The sequence below is a fragment of the Haliotis rufescens genome, unplaced genomic scaffold (genome assembly GCF_023055435.1).
Source record: "Haliotis rufescens isolate VD_foot unplaced genomic scaffold, xgHalRufe1.0.p SCAF_3, whole genome shotgun sequence".
Lineage (NCBI taxonomy): Eukaryota > Metazoa > Mollusca > Gastropoda > Lepetellida > Haliotidae > Haliotis > Haliotis rufescens.
The window spans coordinates 66289037-66304873 of NW_025964001.1; the positions used below are offsets into that span (position 1 = coordinate 66289037).

Sequence of the window (15837 nt, forward strand, 5' to 3'; positions counted from 1 at the left end):
CCTGGGGAGTATACAACCCAAGCTGCTAGAAGCCTGTAGGTTTCGCGTACACATTACCGTCCATCCTACCGGGTACCCATTTGCTGCTGAGTGAACAGGCATATTTTGAACAAAGTTACTTGCCTGAGAACACATGACACTGTGTTTCAGTGTGGGGCAGGAAGGACCCGGGACATGAACACATACACATCATCAGCATAATAACGACACCCGTCGTTCACCTACATTATAATCGTTGTAGGGCGGTCGGGTAGCCTAGTGGTTAAAGCGTTCGCTCGTCACGCCGAAGACCCGGGTTCGATTCCCCACATGGGTACAATGTGTGAAGCCCATTTCTGGTGTCCCCCGCCATGATATTGCTGAAATATTGCTAAAAGCGGCGTAAAACAATACTCAATCAGTCAGTCAGTCAGTTATAATCGTTGTGAATCGAGTCTGTTCATTCTGTAGACCAAAGTTTTGTTTGTCTATTGTTTACGCCGCACTCAGCAATATTCCAGCTCTATGACGGCGGTCTGTAAATAATCGAGTCTGGACCAGACAATCCAGTGATTGATATAAGCATCGATCCACGCATTTGGGATACGATGACATGCATAAACAAAGTCAGCGAGCCTGACCACCCGATCCCGTTAATCGCCTCTTACGACAAGCATAGTCGTCTTTTACGGCAAGTATGGGTTGCTGAAGACCTATTCTAACCCGGATCTTCACGGGTAGTAACAGGTGTGCTGAGGCCCTTGCGGTCAACATGATCCACAGAATGCAGGACATGAACAATGCCTCTCGAAATCGTTATGAAAGTTATCTGATAAATGCATATGAAAGTTATCTGATGAATGCATATGAAAGTTATCTGATGAATGCATATGAAAGTTATCAGATATGTTCATATGAAAGTTATCCAATGTGTTCATATGAAAGTTATCCGATGAGTACATATGAAAGTTATCCAATTTGGCATATGAAAGTTATCCAATGTGTGCATATGAAAGTTATCCGATGTTTGCATATGAAAGTTATCCAATGTGTGCATATGAAAATTATCTGATGTGTGCATATGAAAGTTATCTGATGTCTTCATATGAAAGGTATCCAATGTGTGCATATGAAAGTTATCCAATGTGTGCATATGGAAGTTATCCGATGTGTTCACATTGAATGTTATCCAATGTGTACCTATGAAAGTTATCCAATGTATGCACGTGAAAGTTATCCAATGTGTGCATATGAAAGTTATATAATGTGCTCATATGAAAGTAATCCAATGTGTGCATATGAAAGTTATCCGATATCCAGATGAAAGTTATCCGATGTGTGCATATGAAAGTTATCCAGTGTGTGCATATAGAAGATATGAAAGTTATCCAATGTGTACATATGAAAGTTCGAAAATAACTGTAATATGGTGAAATATATAACGGTTAACGTTCAAGTACACTCTCCATACACCAATTCATTGGAATCTATTACGCGTATAAATATGAACTGATTCAATTACTCCCCCCCCCCCCACACACACACACACACACACACCAAGAGCTACTTCAGAGCTGATTAAACAAGAATTGGGCAAACCTTAGAAATTGTGAGTATTGTGTGTGTGTGTGTGTGTGTGTGTGTGTGTGTGAGGGGGGTCACCATATTAACTTTGAGCTACCGATTTTTACAATGTATGTCTAATAACCTTTATAGAATCGCCATGATATTGCTAAAAGCGGCGTAAAACCATACTCACCCACTCACTCCTTTACAGTACTTGAGAACATAACAATATTTTCTGCAAAGAGGAACAATAATAATGTCATAATTTCTGGATGTATTTTCATATCCCATTTATGTTTACGTTTAATGTGTCTGGAAAGTTCATTAATATAGAATGAGAAGGGAAATGGCACACATCCTTGTCGCACACCTGTAAAAACCACTGAATGTATACCGTTGTTTCTAACACACAATTTTACATCCTAATAGAAATTACATAATAACCTTCCTATTTTTAACTTATCCTGTGAGAACAAAATAAAAAACATAATTTACATCTATAACTTAAATGAAATGTTTTAGAGAAGTCCACCAAAATGCATGTAATTTTCTATGTTTACCCTGCATATATCTATGTATAATTGCCTGTAAAATAAATATGTTTTCCGTAGTGGATCCGGAGAACCCACGTTTCAACTCCGCTTCTTCTTGTCTAAGACCAAAATACCATTTCTATATTTATTATTGAAATAAATACAAATGCTGAGGATGCTGGAGAATGTTAGACCTCTGTCATTATTCATATCACATATTGGTCCTTTTGTGTATATGAATAATTACACCAAGTGTCCATTCTTTGGAATATACGATGTTTCGAGAACTAAATTGGAATGAAGTCCCAAAATAAGGAAATAAGATGTCCTGAGAAAATATACAGAATTCTTGTATCGGTTATTCATTTACATAACGTTATTGTTTACATGGCTTTAAGTATCTAGGTAATGCTAAAGTGTTCCCAAAGGGCTTATTTTAGTGGTTTAGGGGAAGCGATTTTCAAATACCTAACATGTATTTGACTAATTCTAATTTTTAGGAGCGTTACGAGCGCATTGTAACTACAGTAAAGACTTATGGTAAAAAGATCCTCTTGTGTCACAAATTGGCTCATAGTTAAATTTCTCTTTACGTTGCGATTCACTTTTCAAATCACTTGAATTTGAAATCATCCTTTTCACTTTTCCATTCTTAGGGGCCGACCATGTATGCCACGGATTTATAACAGCGAAGAAAAAAATGTACGTATCATCCAAAACGCGTTTAAAATTTTTATCGACTCGTGTAGATATATTTGATATCCAAACACAATCGGGTGAGATTCTTGGTGTCTTGAACCAGTGAACATTGTAACAGAAATACTCATCAAAGTTACAAAATGAAAATCATTTTGGCGTTATTACTTTAAACAACTGACAATATTTTATTCTGTTTGTGGAATTGAGACAAGAAATGTATGACTGTTGTATAACGATGCTTTGTAGCAGCAACGCCACATTAAATGTCTTTCCCCATTGGCTTGGTTGCTTTGTTGTTTAACGCCGCACTCAGCAATATTCCAGCTATATGACGGCGGTGTGTAAATAATCGAGTCTGGACCTGACAATCCAGTGATTAATATCATGAACATCGATCCACGCAATTGGGATCGATGACATGCATCAACCAAGTCAGTGAGCCTGACCACCCGACCCTGTTAGTCGCCTTTTACGACAAGCAGAGTCACCTTTTACGGCAAGCATGGGTTGCTGAAGACCTATTCTACCCCGGAATCTTCACGGGTTTTCTCCATTGGCATTTAAGATTAGATTCCTGCCATGTATTTCTCTCCAACTGTGTATGTATATATGATTGTTGGTATCAATATTAGTTTCCAATGTTTGACATTGAAGTATTCAATGTTACATTGAAGAAGCCATGACATTAAGTATACCGCTAGTGAGTGAGTGAGTTAGGTTTAACGCCGCTTTTAACATTATTCCAGTTATATCGCGGCGTGTCAGCTTAATGTGGGAGGAAAGCCCGAAGTGATGCAGGTCTCAGACGTTTACCACTTTGGTGAAAGCCACGAGCACGGGTATGGTGCTGACAAACCTAGAAACATAATCGGGGCGAACCGGGATTCGAACCCACACTCATAGGTTTCTGGCGTTTTCTTGACGCAACTCTGGACACGAATCGCGGCGCCTTAGACGACAAATCTATGATTTCATGAAAGTGTGATCAACCATATATTTGTATTTCTGCATCTACTTGAAAATGCCTTTGTAGAACTGAATATATTCTATTTTGGTGACATTAGCATAAACCTAGCTAAATGGGAATATTTCCCGTCACATGAATCGCTCTAAAGTTGATCTGTTGAACTGTGACTAACGTCCGAAGGTTGAAACTAGTTAGTGCCGGCCTACATGCCCCATGATGTCAATCTGGGGGATTTTTAATCCGCCACACGATGCATTTCCTTAATGGATTGAGGAAATGAACTTTGAAATTACTGAAAGACCCATATACCACGCAGCTGACATTCTGGGATTGGCACTTGAACGCGGACAAATAGTACAACCTGGAAGTATATAATCTACAGTAAAATACGTTTATAACGCACACGCTTATAACGAACTGACGGCTATTACGAACTTAATTTTCGGTCCCCTCCATTTGCTGTATTGATGTTGAATGTATGCTTATAACGAACTACGGTTATAACGAACTTAAATCAGTGGTCCATTTGAGTTCGTTATAACCGTAGTTTACTGTATTGAACTGTTTTTGTAGTTGATGAATGGCATGGAATATATTGCGTTCCTTCTCACAGACGCTACAGCGAAACCTCGTTTACTCGAACCAGAATTATGTGTTGTCTTGAATTCTCGCTTAAACCGATGAACTTTCTGGTCCCCGAAAATTCGGATCGGTACTCGAAAGTATTCACCTTGTGTTTGCTTGTTGTCAGGCAGGTCGATAGGGTGGTTTTTCCGTATGTGCATTACATAATTGTCACGGACTCGTAACATATAAGTCTGTGATGATCTGTAGAAGCATATGTCGTACGTTTTGTTTATTCTTCCAATATTTGTATTGTGGTTTACGGAATTTAATTTAAAATAAATTAAATAATTTTACGGTTGGGAGAAATAAATTTATATACACCTGACATCTTTCTTTGAAATACGAGTCGAAGAGTTAACTTCCTTACCTAGAGGGCTTTGTTTTTCGTTAGCATATATTTAGCGGAAATGATACATGCTTTCTGCAAAAGGCAAAGCAAATTCCTTCAGCCTAAAAATATAACACAGTTCTAGGCATGTGATGAGGAAATGCAGTATGTCTTCCAACATCGAAGCATGAAACATTAATTTCATATTCAAATTGTGATCTTTTTCTGGAAATCACAAGCCTGGCGTGCCACACACAGCTATAGAGTAAGTGAGTGAGTGAGTATGGTTTTACGCCGCTTTTAGCAATATTCCAGCAATATCACGGCGGGGGACACCAGAAATGGGCTACATACATTGTACCCATGTCGGGAATCGAACCCGGGTCTTCGGCGTGACGAGCGAACGCTTCAACCACTAGGCTACCCGACCGCCCCCACAGCTATAGGTATCTGGATGCCGTTGTACAAAACCTTAGTGCTACGACTGTCGTAGGTCTATGTTAAGGTATGGGAGTTACGATCACCTTAGCGCTATGATCGCTTTATACAACGGCACCATGTGAGATAGTAATGTCTCACTTGAAATGAATAGAACAATCATCATCTGTTCGGCTAAGGCACCGCAACGCTGTACAAAGTTGCCTCCCTTTGGCGCACCAGACACCCGGTTCGCCCCGACTATGTTTCTAGGTTTGTCAGTACCATACCGTGCTCGCGGGTTTCACCAAAGTGGTAAACGTCACTTCGGGTTTTCCTCCCACATTTAGCTGACACGCCGTGATATAACTGGAATACTGTTCAATGCGACATTAAACCCAACCTATTCACGTCTTATGAAAAAAAATGTATATAGCAATTGTGACCATAAAAATTAATTTTCAAACTAAATCAATAAATGTTCTAATCGGGGGAAATATGCTTTCAAAGAACATATGTATGTTATCGTGAAAACCCATAAATTTAGAATGCGGCATATTGAGATTTCACCATCGAGATTTATTACGAGGTGAGGTGAAATGGGGTTTAACGTCGCGTCCAAGATTATCGCACTTATAAAGTGACGTGCATGTACGTGTGTGTGTTTGTGTGGCTGCTTGTACTAGTCCGGACTGATGCCGATTTATAGTGCTAGCTCACTGAGATACCATGCCGCAGTTTGACATGAATACCCCACTCAGACACAGTATACTGACTCCGAGCCGACCAGTCCTTGTTTTAGCCCCTTAATGCCGAGCGCCTGACAGGGTAACAACAAGTACCATCTTTTAACGTTTTTTGGTGTGACGCGGCCGGGGATCGAGCCCCGGACCTTCCGCTCTCCGGGCGGACGCTCTACCACTAGACCACGGAGGCGGTCAGATTTATTACGAGGACTAGTACAGAAAACTGCTCTTGGTACAGTCATAGTGTTGGAGTAGATTTGCAGTAAAATCGCCAGTAGGCTGACGCATTTCCGTAATCAAGGATCAGACAGGAAGGGAGGTATACCATTCCTCTGTACGCACATTGGGTTGGCTGGTTTGATGTTTAACGCCGCACTCAGCAATATTCCAGCTATATGACGGCGGTCTGTAAATAATCAAGTCTGGACCAGACAATCCAGTGATTGACATCACAAGCATCGATCCACGCAATTGGGACACGATGATATGCAAGCGTGACAACCCGATCCCGTTAGTCGCCTCTTAGCACAGTCGCCCCTTACGGCAAGCATGGGTTGCTAAAGACCTAATCTCTGCCCCGATCTTCACGGGTCGCATTTGGCAGCTGTATGGATGACAATGGAGAGGAAATACAGTGTGAATCAGTTAGCTTTACTAAGTTACGTTTTCTGAGGATGAAACTATGCATATTTTTCATCTCACAAATTCCGGCTTGTAATATCGATACACGCGAGGCCATGAAGGAAGCACATCCCCCGCAGAACAGTTCTGGAGAGATGTGTACATAGCGGGCAAACACTTGTATAACACGCGGAACAAGTTCAGTTACTAGGGATAAAACACAAGTTCTAGTTCCACGCATCAGTGAGTGCGTGTACAGGATATAGAAACTTGGAATATTGACATGGAAATGGAAATGCTGAAGCAGGATGAGAGGGGGGTTTGTGGAATGGCGATTTCAGATGACGAACATGAAGATACGCACATTTCAAGAGATATTATGAAGGACTTTCAGTTTCGAAACTGTATAAACATAGTTAACTCTTTTGCGCGGCGTTTGTCAAAATGCGCCGTTTAGGCTTATATTTCGAGTGACTGGGTGGGAGGGTGAGTGAGTGGTTTGGTGAGTGAGTGAGTGGTTTGGTGAGTGAGTGAGTGAGTGGTTTGGTGAGTGAGTGAGCGAGCGAGGATGTGAGTGGTAGGGAGGGCCGGTGAGTGAGTGAGTGAGTGGGTTAGTGAGTGAGTGCTTGAGCGCGTGAGTGGTTTGGTGAGTGAGATAGTGAGTGAGTGAGCGCGTGAGTGAGTGGTTTGGTGAGTGAGTGAGTGAGTGAGCGCTTGAGTGAGTGGTTTGGTGAGTGAGTGAGTGAGTGAGTGGTAGGGAGGGCCGGTGAGTGATTGAGTGAGTGAGAGTAGTTTGGTGAGTGAGTGAGTGAGCGAGGATGTAAGTGGTAGGGAGGGCCGGTGAGTGAGTGAGTGGTTTGATGAGTGAGTGAGTGGCTTGGTGAGTGGCTTGGTGAGTGAGTGAGTGGTTTGGTGAGTGTGTGAGTGAGTGCGTGAGTGGTTTGGTGAGTGGGTGAGTGAGTGGCTTGGTGAGTGAGTGAGTGAGTGCGTGAGTGAGTAAGTGGTACTGGGGCTTATTCTGTCATCTACGTCATGGCGCCCAAAGTTGATTAATTTGATTTGATTAAGTCGACACACATATGGCCGCTACAGAGAACACCAATCTGCGAAATTTGGGTTCGATCGCCCATTACGTCAAAGACAAAACAACTCAGGAATATATACAACTCATCGATATTTCATTCATAAAACTTTGTACATGTACACCTGCTAGGGTATATTGGAGAGCGTATTAAATAAAACGACAAGACTTTACAGATCTTACACTCTCTCCCTCATATACTAGCAGCAGTACATCCACAAAGTTTTATGAGTGAAATATCGTTTAGATGGATCAGAGAACAGGTTCGAGATGGGTCCGTTATCTGCAGTTTACATCAATTGGATGTATTTTACGTCCGCTTCAAAACGTTGGTCATTAGGTGGAGATGAGTTATGCCCCTTGGAACTCATTCAACATTAAAACACATCGGTGACGTCATTCTATAGTTAGACTAACATCTAGTCTCTGAAATGAACATCTCGTACAGAAAAAACAGTTGTTCAGTTATCGTAATAAAAATATAATAAAAGGGAGCCCAGTGACTCTCTTCATTTTCAGACACTGCGGTAATCTAGACTTGCCAAACATTATAGACTTGCATGGGCTGTATTTGATATATGTTTGTATCAGGGTCTGTAAGACAGACTATTCTATAGTTTGAACGCTCCATTATTTTTCAGGAATGGAGAGTTGCTTGTCAACTGTACATTATCTTGAAGCGTAAAAGTAGGGATGAGTTTTAAGTTGGGGAATATCCTCGTAACTCTCCATTCCTTAAAAATAATGGGCCTCTGCTCCATTATTTTTAAGGAATGGAGAGTTGCTCGGACATTCCCCTCTACGTAATGTCTCGACTTTTACATGCGAGGCGAGAAGAGGCACAATGGGGTTTAATGTCGCGTTCAGTGTTACAGCACTTAAATAGCGACGTGTGTGTGTGTGTGTGTGTGTGTGTGTGTGTGTGTGTGTGTACGTGTTCGTGTGTACGCGCATCTTAAAAAAACAAACAAAAAACAAAAACAAAAAACAAACCCAGAATGGTTATACGCTGCGTGATTCCCACGGTTTGGTTCCATTGAAAATGTGCCTGGTTGTAAGCATTACGAAACAAACTTTATGGGGGTTGTGTCTTTCTTTGTAAATTGTTCGGCTGTCGTTTTTAAAAGTGTGTTCATTTTCCATAGCTTGTTAGCTCTGTTTGTTTTCTTTGATAGGCCTGTTGTACTAGTCCGGACTAATGCCAGTTTCATAGTGCTAGCCGACTGAGATACCATGCCACAGTTTAACATGATTCACACATTATACTGACTCCGCGCCGACCAGTCGTTGTTCTATCCCCCTAATGCAGAGCAGGGAAACAAATGAACAGAAGCGCACGTAAAATCCTCCACTTTCCTCATTTTAAAAAAAGCGAAAAAAAAGGAGGTGGTGGAGGGAGGAGTTTTTGTTGTTGTGGTTGGTAGGCAAAGCAATGATTGGTTGGTTGGTTGGTTTGTTGTTTAACGCTGCACTCAGCAATATTCCAGCTATATGACAGCAGTCTGTAAAATAATAGAGTCTGGACCAGACAAATCAGTGATTGATATCATGAGCATCGATCCACGCAATTGGGATCGATGACATGTATCAACCAAGTCAGCGAGCCTGACCACTCGATCCCGTTAGTCGCCTTTTACGACAAGCATAGTCGCCTTTTACGGCAAGTATGGGGACCTATTCTACCCCGGAATCTTCACAGGTCGCAAAGCAATGATGAAAGCGTTCCTTCGGGAGAGTGGGGTGGCCCTGAAAAGGGCTGTTTGATCTTGAAGATTACCTCCTCACCCACATAGGCGCTGTGCTACAAGTGAGTGAGTGAGTATGGTTTTACGCCGCTTTTAGCAGTATTCCAGCAATATCACGGCGGGGGTCACCAGAAATGGGCTTCACACATTGTACCCATGTTTGGAATCGAACCCGGGTCTTCGGCGTGACGAGCGAACGCTTTAACCACTAGGCTACCCGACCGCCCGCTGTGCTACAAAGGCATGGATGGACTGTCATCTGTCTTCTGACAGGACACTTACTGGTGTCGGTTAAACGCCTCACGTAAGTGTCCTTCAGGACGGTGTTACAATAGACGCACTGAAACGTCCCATCACGTGCCTTAGTGCCAAGAGCGTAGACTGGAAGACGGCCTTGGCACATGCTACATAGCCATGGAGGCGATGGCAATGCTTCTGTCTTCGTGAGTTCCAAGTCCACATCCCAATTCTCTGTGCTGTTTTCCATGTTGATCTCATAGAATGCAGTGACTGACTGACTGACTGATATAGGAGATTAAACGTGCGCAGTGGCTTCGCTCTTCTTTTTTTTATAGGCGAGGGAGTGGATCCAACTGGGTGCAGGCTAAAACGGCACCTCAGCAAAACGTCACCGATTTCTCTGGCGAAAACGGCACCGCATTTGGCGAAAACGGCTACTACGTGTCGGGCGAAAACGGCACCTCTATTTTTAATAATGATAAGAACGATTTTTGTAGTAATTTGGCGTCCACCAGCCTGGTCAGGGTCGACGAGTCTCTGTTCAGCATCTTCAACGATACTGGCGCCCGATTTGTAGATGTTTTCAAAGGGAAGTCTTCTTCAACTACAAAAAAACAAAACCCGTGCGCTTCTGATCATTTTTTTAAAAAAGATTAAAGTTTACGAGCGCTTCTTATGTCCTCCTCCTCCCCAGAACCGGTTGTGGCGCCCTCTTGAAAGCATGCGCACGCCCTCCCGGAAATGGAATGGCGGCCTTTCCGGTAGGGGGAGATAACTCCTGCTGGCTTACGCATCAGATCTCTGTACATATACTAGTGCGGTCGATGACTATTGCATTATCAAATGATGAATACATAGTAGCCTGGTGTAGGGATCAGATTTGTGACTTGGGTGACTGACTGTCTGACATGGTTTAAATTATCTCTTCACGGGTAAACGCTTTAACCTTGATGTCACACAATCAGCCAGGTGACAATCAGAAGCCCCATCTAAGGCCACTTTAACCTTGATGTCACACAATCAGCCAGGTGACAATCAGAGCCCCATCTAAGGCCACTTTAACCTTGATGTCACACAATCAGCCAGGTTACAATCAGAGGCCCATCTAAGGCCACTTTAACCTTGATGTCACACAATCAGCCAGGTGACAATCAGAGGCCCATCTTAGGCCACTTTAACCTTGATGTCACACAATCAGCCAGGTGACAATAAGAAGCCCCATCTAAGGCCACTTTAACCTTGATGTCACACAATCAGCCAGGTGACAATCAGAGGCCCATCTAAGGCCACTTTAACCTTGATGTCACACAATCAGCCAGGTGACAATCAGAGGCCCATCTTAGGCCACTTTAACCTTGATGTCACACAATCAGCCAGGTGACAATCAGAGGCCCATCTTAGGCCACTTTAACCTTGATGTCACACAATCAGCCAGGTGACAATCAGAGGCCCATCTAAGGCCACTTTAACCTTGATGTCGCACAATCAGCCAGGTGACAATCAGAGGCCCATCTTAGGCCACTTTAACCTTGATGTCACACAATCAGCCAGGTTACAATCAGAGGCCCATCTAAGGCCACTTTAACCTTGATGTCACACAATCAGCCAGGTGACAATCAGAGCCCCATCTTAGGCCACTTTAACCTTGATGTCACACAATCAGCCAGGTGACAATCAGAGCCCCATCTTAGGCCACTTTAACCTTGATGTCACACAATCAGCCAGGTTACAATCAGAGGCCCATCTAAGGCCACTTTAACCTTGATGTCACACAATCAGCCAGGTGACAATCAGAGCCCCATCTTAGGCCACTTTAACCTTGATGTCACACAATCAGCCAGGTGACAATCAGAGCCCCATCTTAGGCCACTTTAACCTTGATGTCACACAATCAGCCAGGTGACAATCAGAGGCCCATCTAAGGCCACTTTAACCTTGATGTCACACAATCAGCCAGGTGACAATCAGAGGCCCATCTAAGGCCACTTTAACCTTGATGTCACACAATCAGCCAGGTGACAATCAGAGGCCCATCTTAGGCCACTTTAACCTTGATGTCACACAATCAGCCAGGTGACAATCAGAGCCCCATCTAAGGCCACTTTAACCTTGATGTCACACAATCAGCCAGGTGACAATCAGAGGCCCATCTTAGGCCACTTTAACCTTGATGTCACACAATCAGCCAGGTGACAATCAGAGCCCCATCTAAGGCCACTTTAACCTTGATGTCACACAATCAGCCAGGTGACAATCAGAGGCCTATCTAAGGCCACTTTAACCTTGATGTCACACAATCAGCCAGGTGATAATCAGAGGCCCATCTAAGGCCACTTTAACCTTGATGTCACACAATCAGCCAGGTGACAATCAGAGGCCCACGTCATTTCAACCCTGGCATACCTGGTGACCCATTCTTAGTATCTCGAATGCCATCAAAAGAAATCAAATCTAAAATCTTTACAAAATACAACTCTATATTTGTAAAAAAAAGTTTATTTACAAGGTATGTTTAAATAAGTTGATTACTTATGCATACAACAGATTGTTTTACATGTACTCCCCAAAATATGTACAAATGGGAAATAATCTACAAACACCACCAACGCCAGCTACTTTACAAAATTCAGAACAAAAATTCTCAATATAAGAAGTTAATTCAACATTACATAGAAATCCTCCCTTAAAGCCATGTCTTTATTGTCAGTACATTGTTGAATAAAAACCTTATAATTCATATACAGATTTCTCTTGTTTGTTTCCAATAATTCTGCAGACAACCTAAGGTCTTGGCTACTTGCACATGAGAGAATAAACACTACAATTTTATTAAATTATTAGAATTCTAAAAATATTTTGCAAATATTAAAGAACATAGGCTTCATCTTGTATCATAATCCTAAATTGGATCAAAATTAAAATAGAACACATACACAAAAATCAAATTCCTTTTTGATGACTGTGTTTGCTTCCTTCAACAAGTGCTTTGTACAATATGGGGAGGTGAAGCACATGAATATTACACACCTGTACACATGTCATCTCAGGGCATAGACAAAACACACGGCAATGTCATGCTGCTGGGAAACCATGACCAGTATCAGACACTGGGACTAGTCCTTTCATCCTTGTCAAACTGCCCAATAGTAAGGTATCAAAAGGACTAGTAGGAATTTGCCCTTTTTAAGGGTTTTGGTATAAGTTAGTGGGACTATGGAGACAATAGTGTTAGTTTCTACTGCTAATACCTGCGTATCTGTCACAAAATGAATTGTAATGACTAATGGGCCTCATTCCAAAATCATCTTATAGCTATGACTGTCACAGTGCTGATTCTTAACAGAGACTTAAGATGGTCGTAGCCAATTCGTGACAAAGACTTTAGATGGTCGTAGCCCATTCTTAACATAGACTTAAGATGGTCATAGCCAATTCTTAACAGAGACTTATGGTGGTCTCAGTGCCAAGTTCATTTTGCGAAAACCTCTACTTCATATGTTATTGGATGAAACTTTGGAAAGAAATATACTGATGAATAAAAATAAGGGAACAGCTATTCAGAAAGGCATATATTTGTAAGAAAGTTGAACAAAAAAACCATTTGGGTTTGAATGCGCCAGACACAAACGTTGCAATCACTCATTTTATTCAAAGGAAATATTCAGTGAAATCAAATGGGAGACATCCCAGATTTGTATTTATTCTGAATTTCAAAATTGTTTCTAGAAGATAATGTCATCATAAATATTCACCATTTGGGCTAAAATAAACCTGAAAAAATATATTCTTTGCACGCGAGACATAACCTTGAAAGCTAGATGTGGATCACCCAGATGAAGCACTTGCTCCATCTGAAGATCCTGCATGTAAGTTCCCATTGCTCATCAGTAGCCATGTGTCAATTCTGAGTCAACTGTCAGCTCTTTCCATTGACAGAAATTCTGCTCTGACTTCAATAAATTCCATCCCAGCTGTTGACCTGCCTCCTGTCATCAGATCACTAAACAACAAGCTGGTGTTCAGGGCCACACAACACTGGGCTTGTGGACACTTGCTGACTCGGCATGTTAGAATGGGAATATCTATACTCAACAATCGCCAGTTTTCACAAGGAAACTTGTCAAAAACAAATCCACTTCTATCTTTTCAAATACTATAATAGTATTTCGGGGTGAAACGATACACCGGTGCATCGTGAGTTTTAGTGCGACGATTGACGAAAATATGCGTATCCTGATACATATCCATCATGATATGTATCGTATCGTGACCTTCCTGTATCGTTTCACCCCTAATAGTATTATTATGAAACTAATTAAAGTTAAGAAGTTTCCACAAGATTTGACAGAAAATATGTGTATCACGATACATATCCATCGTGACCTATGTATCATGATACGTATCGTATCATGACCTTCTAGTATTATTGTGAAACAATTTCCTTCATTCAAAATGAAGCTTGGATTACCGAAGGAATAACTCTTGAACAATGTGAAATCCTTTTATCAATGATATTGTTGATGTTTAACATGGGTTGACAACATGTATAAAACACATAGCAAAATATGTACAGCACATTCAGTACCCTGGCAGCTCGCTATGATTTAAACAGCCTTCTCCTCGAAATGTAAGAACATGAAAGCAGCACATTATACATTATCATACATGTTTGTTTGTTGCTTAACACCACAATCAGCAATATTCCAGCTATATGACAGCGGTCTGTAAATAATTGGGTCTGGACCAGACAATCCAGTGACTGACATCATGAGCATCGATCCACTTAATGGGGATACGATGACATGTATCAACCAAGTCAACCTGACCACCCGATCCCGTTATTTGCCTTTCATGACAAGTTTATTCGCCTCATGGGTTTTATGGCAAGTATGGGTTGCTGAAGACCTATTCTACCCCTGGTCTTCCTGGGTCTGTCATACATGGGAGAGTTGGAGCATCCCTGCTCTATTTCAGGGTGTGTTTGAGAGACAATGGACACCATATCTAGAGGGGAATAGAACCTAGGACACCGCCAAGGCAGCAGCCCAACACTGAGCCAACCCAACTACTGCGCTCGTCAAAATGAGAGGCGATGGCCAGAAAGCTAAGTATCATTGTTTTCCTAATTCATGTTTTCTTACGTGGCTTAATTTGTTAGATAGTTACAACTAGAGCTGAGTATCGCATTGCACCTTGCGATACAATACGTATCACATTGCACCTTGCGATACAATACGTATCACATTGCACCTTGCGATACAATACGTATCACAATACAGACTGACGATAGCACTGGTATCATGATACATCTACAAATAGGAAAAAATCATAAAATCACTGAAATATAATTCTAAAACCTCTGGATTCAAACATTTACTTAGTATCATATCAAAAACGTGTTAACAAAAAAACCAAGAACAAAACAGTTTTAAATGAAGGGATGGTTATTAAATGTAATAGTTTAATAGCAGGCAGGTCCTCTATCACCACGTCCTTGTATTCCGCCATGCTTACAACCTGCGCTATGCTACTTCTGCCACTACGGGAAGTAACTCTATCAGTTTCTATTTTAAGTGTATGACGATCTCACAAACTGACCATTCAAGTAGCGTGTGTACCTTAGTACCAATGATATCGTAGGTATCATGAATCGTTACAGCCCTAGTTACAACAGTGCTGATATTTGGTGACATTTTCATCTGATTCACAGACAAGCAAATAAGAATAATAATTATCCACTTAACAGTTTAACCACAGTCTTGTCCTGTTTGGTCATTGCAATAATTTCATAACAAGTTTTCCCCATAAAAGGGTTCTTCAGTAGTCAATATTCCAATCCGAGAGATCACCCACTTTTTCTAATCACGCCACACAGGTCACATCCTCGTCTCATCCTCTTCCAGCAACTACTGTAGCTGGTAATCAAGAAATGTAAACTTTGAGTAATTATCGTGAGTGAGTGAGTTTGGTTTAACACCGCTTTTAACAGTATTCCAGTTATATCACGGCGTGTCAGCTTAATGTGGGAGGAAAGCACGAAGTGATGCATGTCTCAGACGTTTACCACTTCGGTGAAACCCACGAGCACGGGTATGGTGCTGACAAACCTAGAAACATTATCGGGGCGAACCAGGATTCGAACCCACAATCATTTGTTTCTGGCGTGCCCAAGGGACACAACTCTGCACAGCGAAACGCGGCGCCTTAGACGACTGGGCCACCCGTGCCCCTGTGTAATTATCGAGATGGCACCATGACATAAATAAATGAGGTACATACATGTATCTA

General features: G+C 41.8%; 1 long non-coding RNA gene across 1 annotated transcript; it reads right to left on the reverse strand.

Moving 5' to 3' along the window:
* Positions 1 to 12029: 12029 nt before the first annotated feature.
* On the reverse strand, positions 12030 to 15617 carry LOC124151484. Its single transcript, XR_007223217.1, has 2 exons — positions 13964 to 15617; positions 12030 to 13820 (listed from the first exon to the last, which is right to left on the reverse strand). It is a non-coding gene; the product is annotated as an uncharacterized LOC124151484 (long non-coding RNA).
* Between the last annotated feature and the right edge of the window lie 220 nt (positions 15618 to 15837).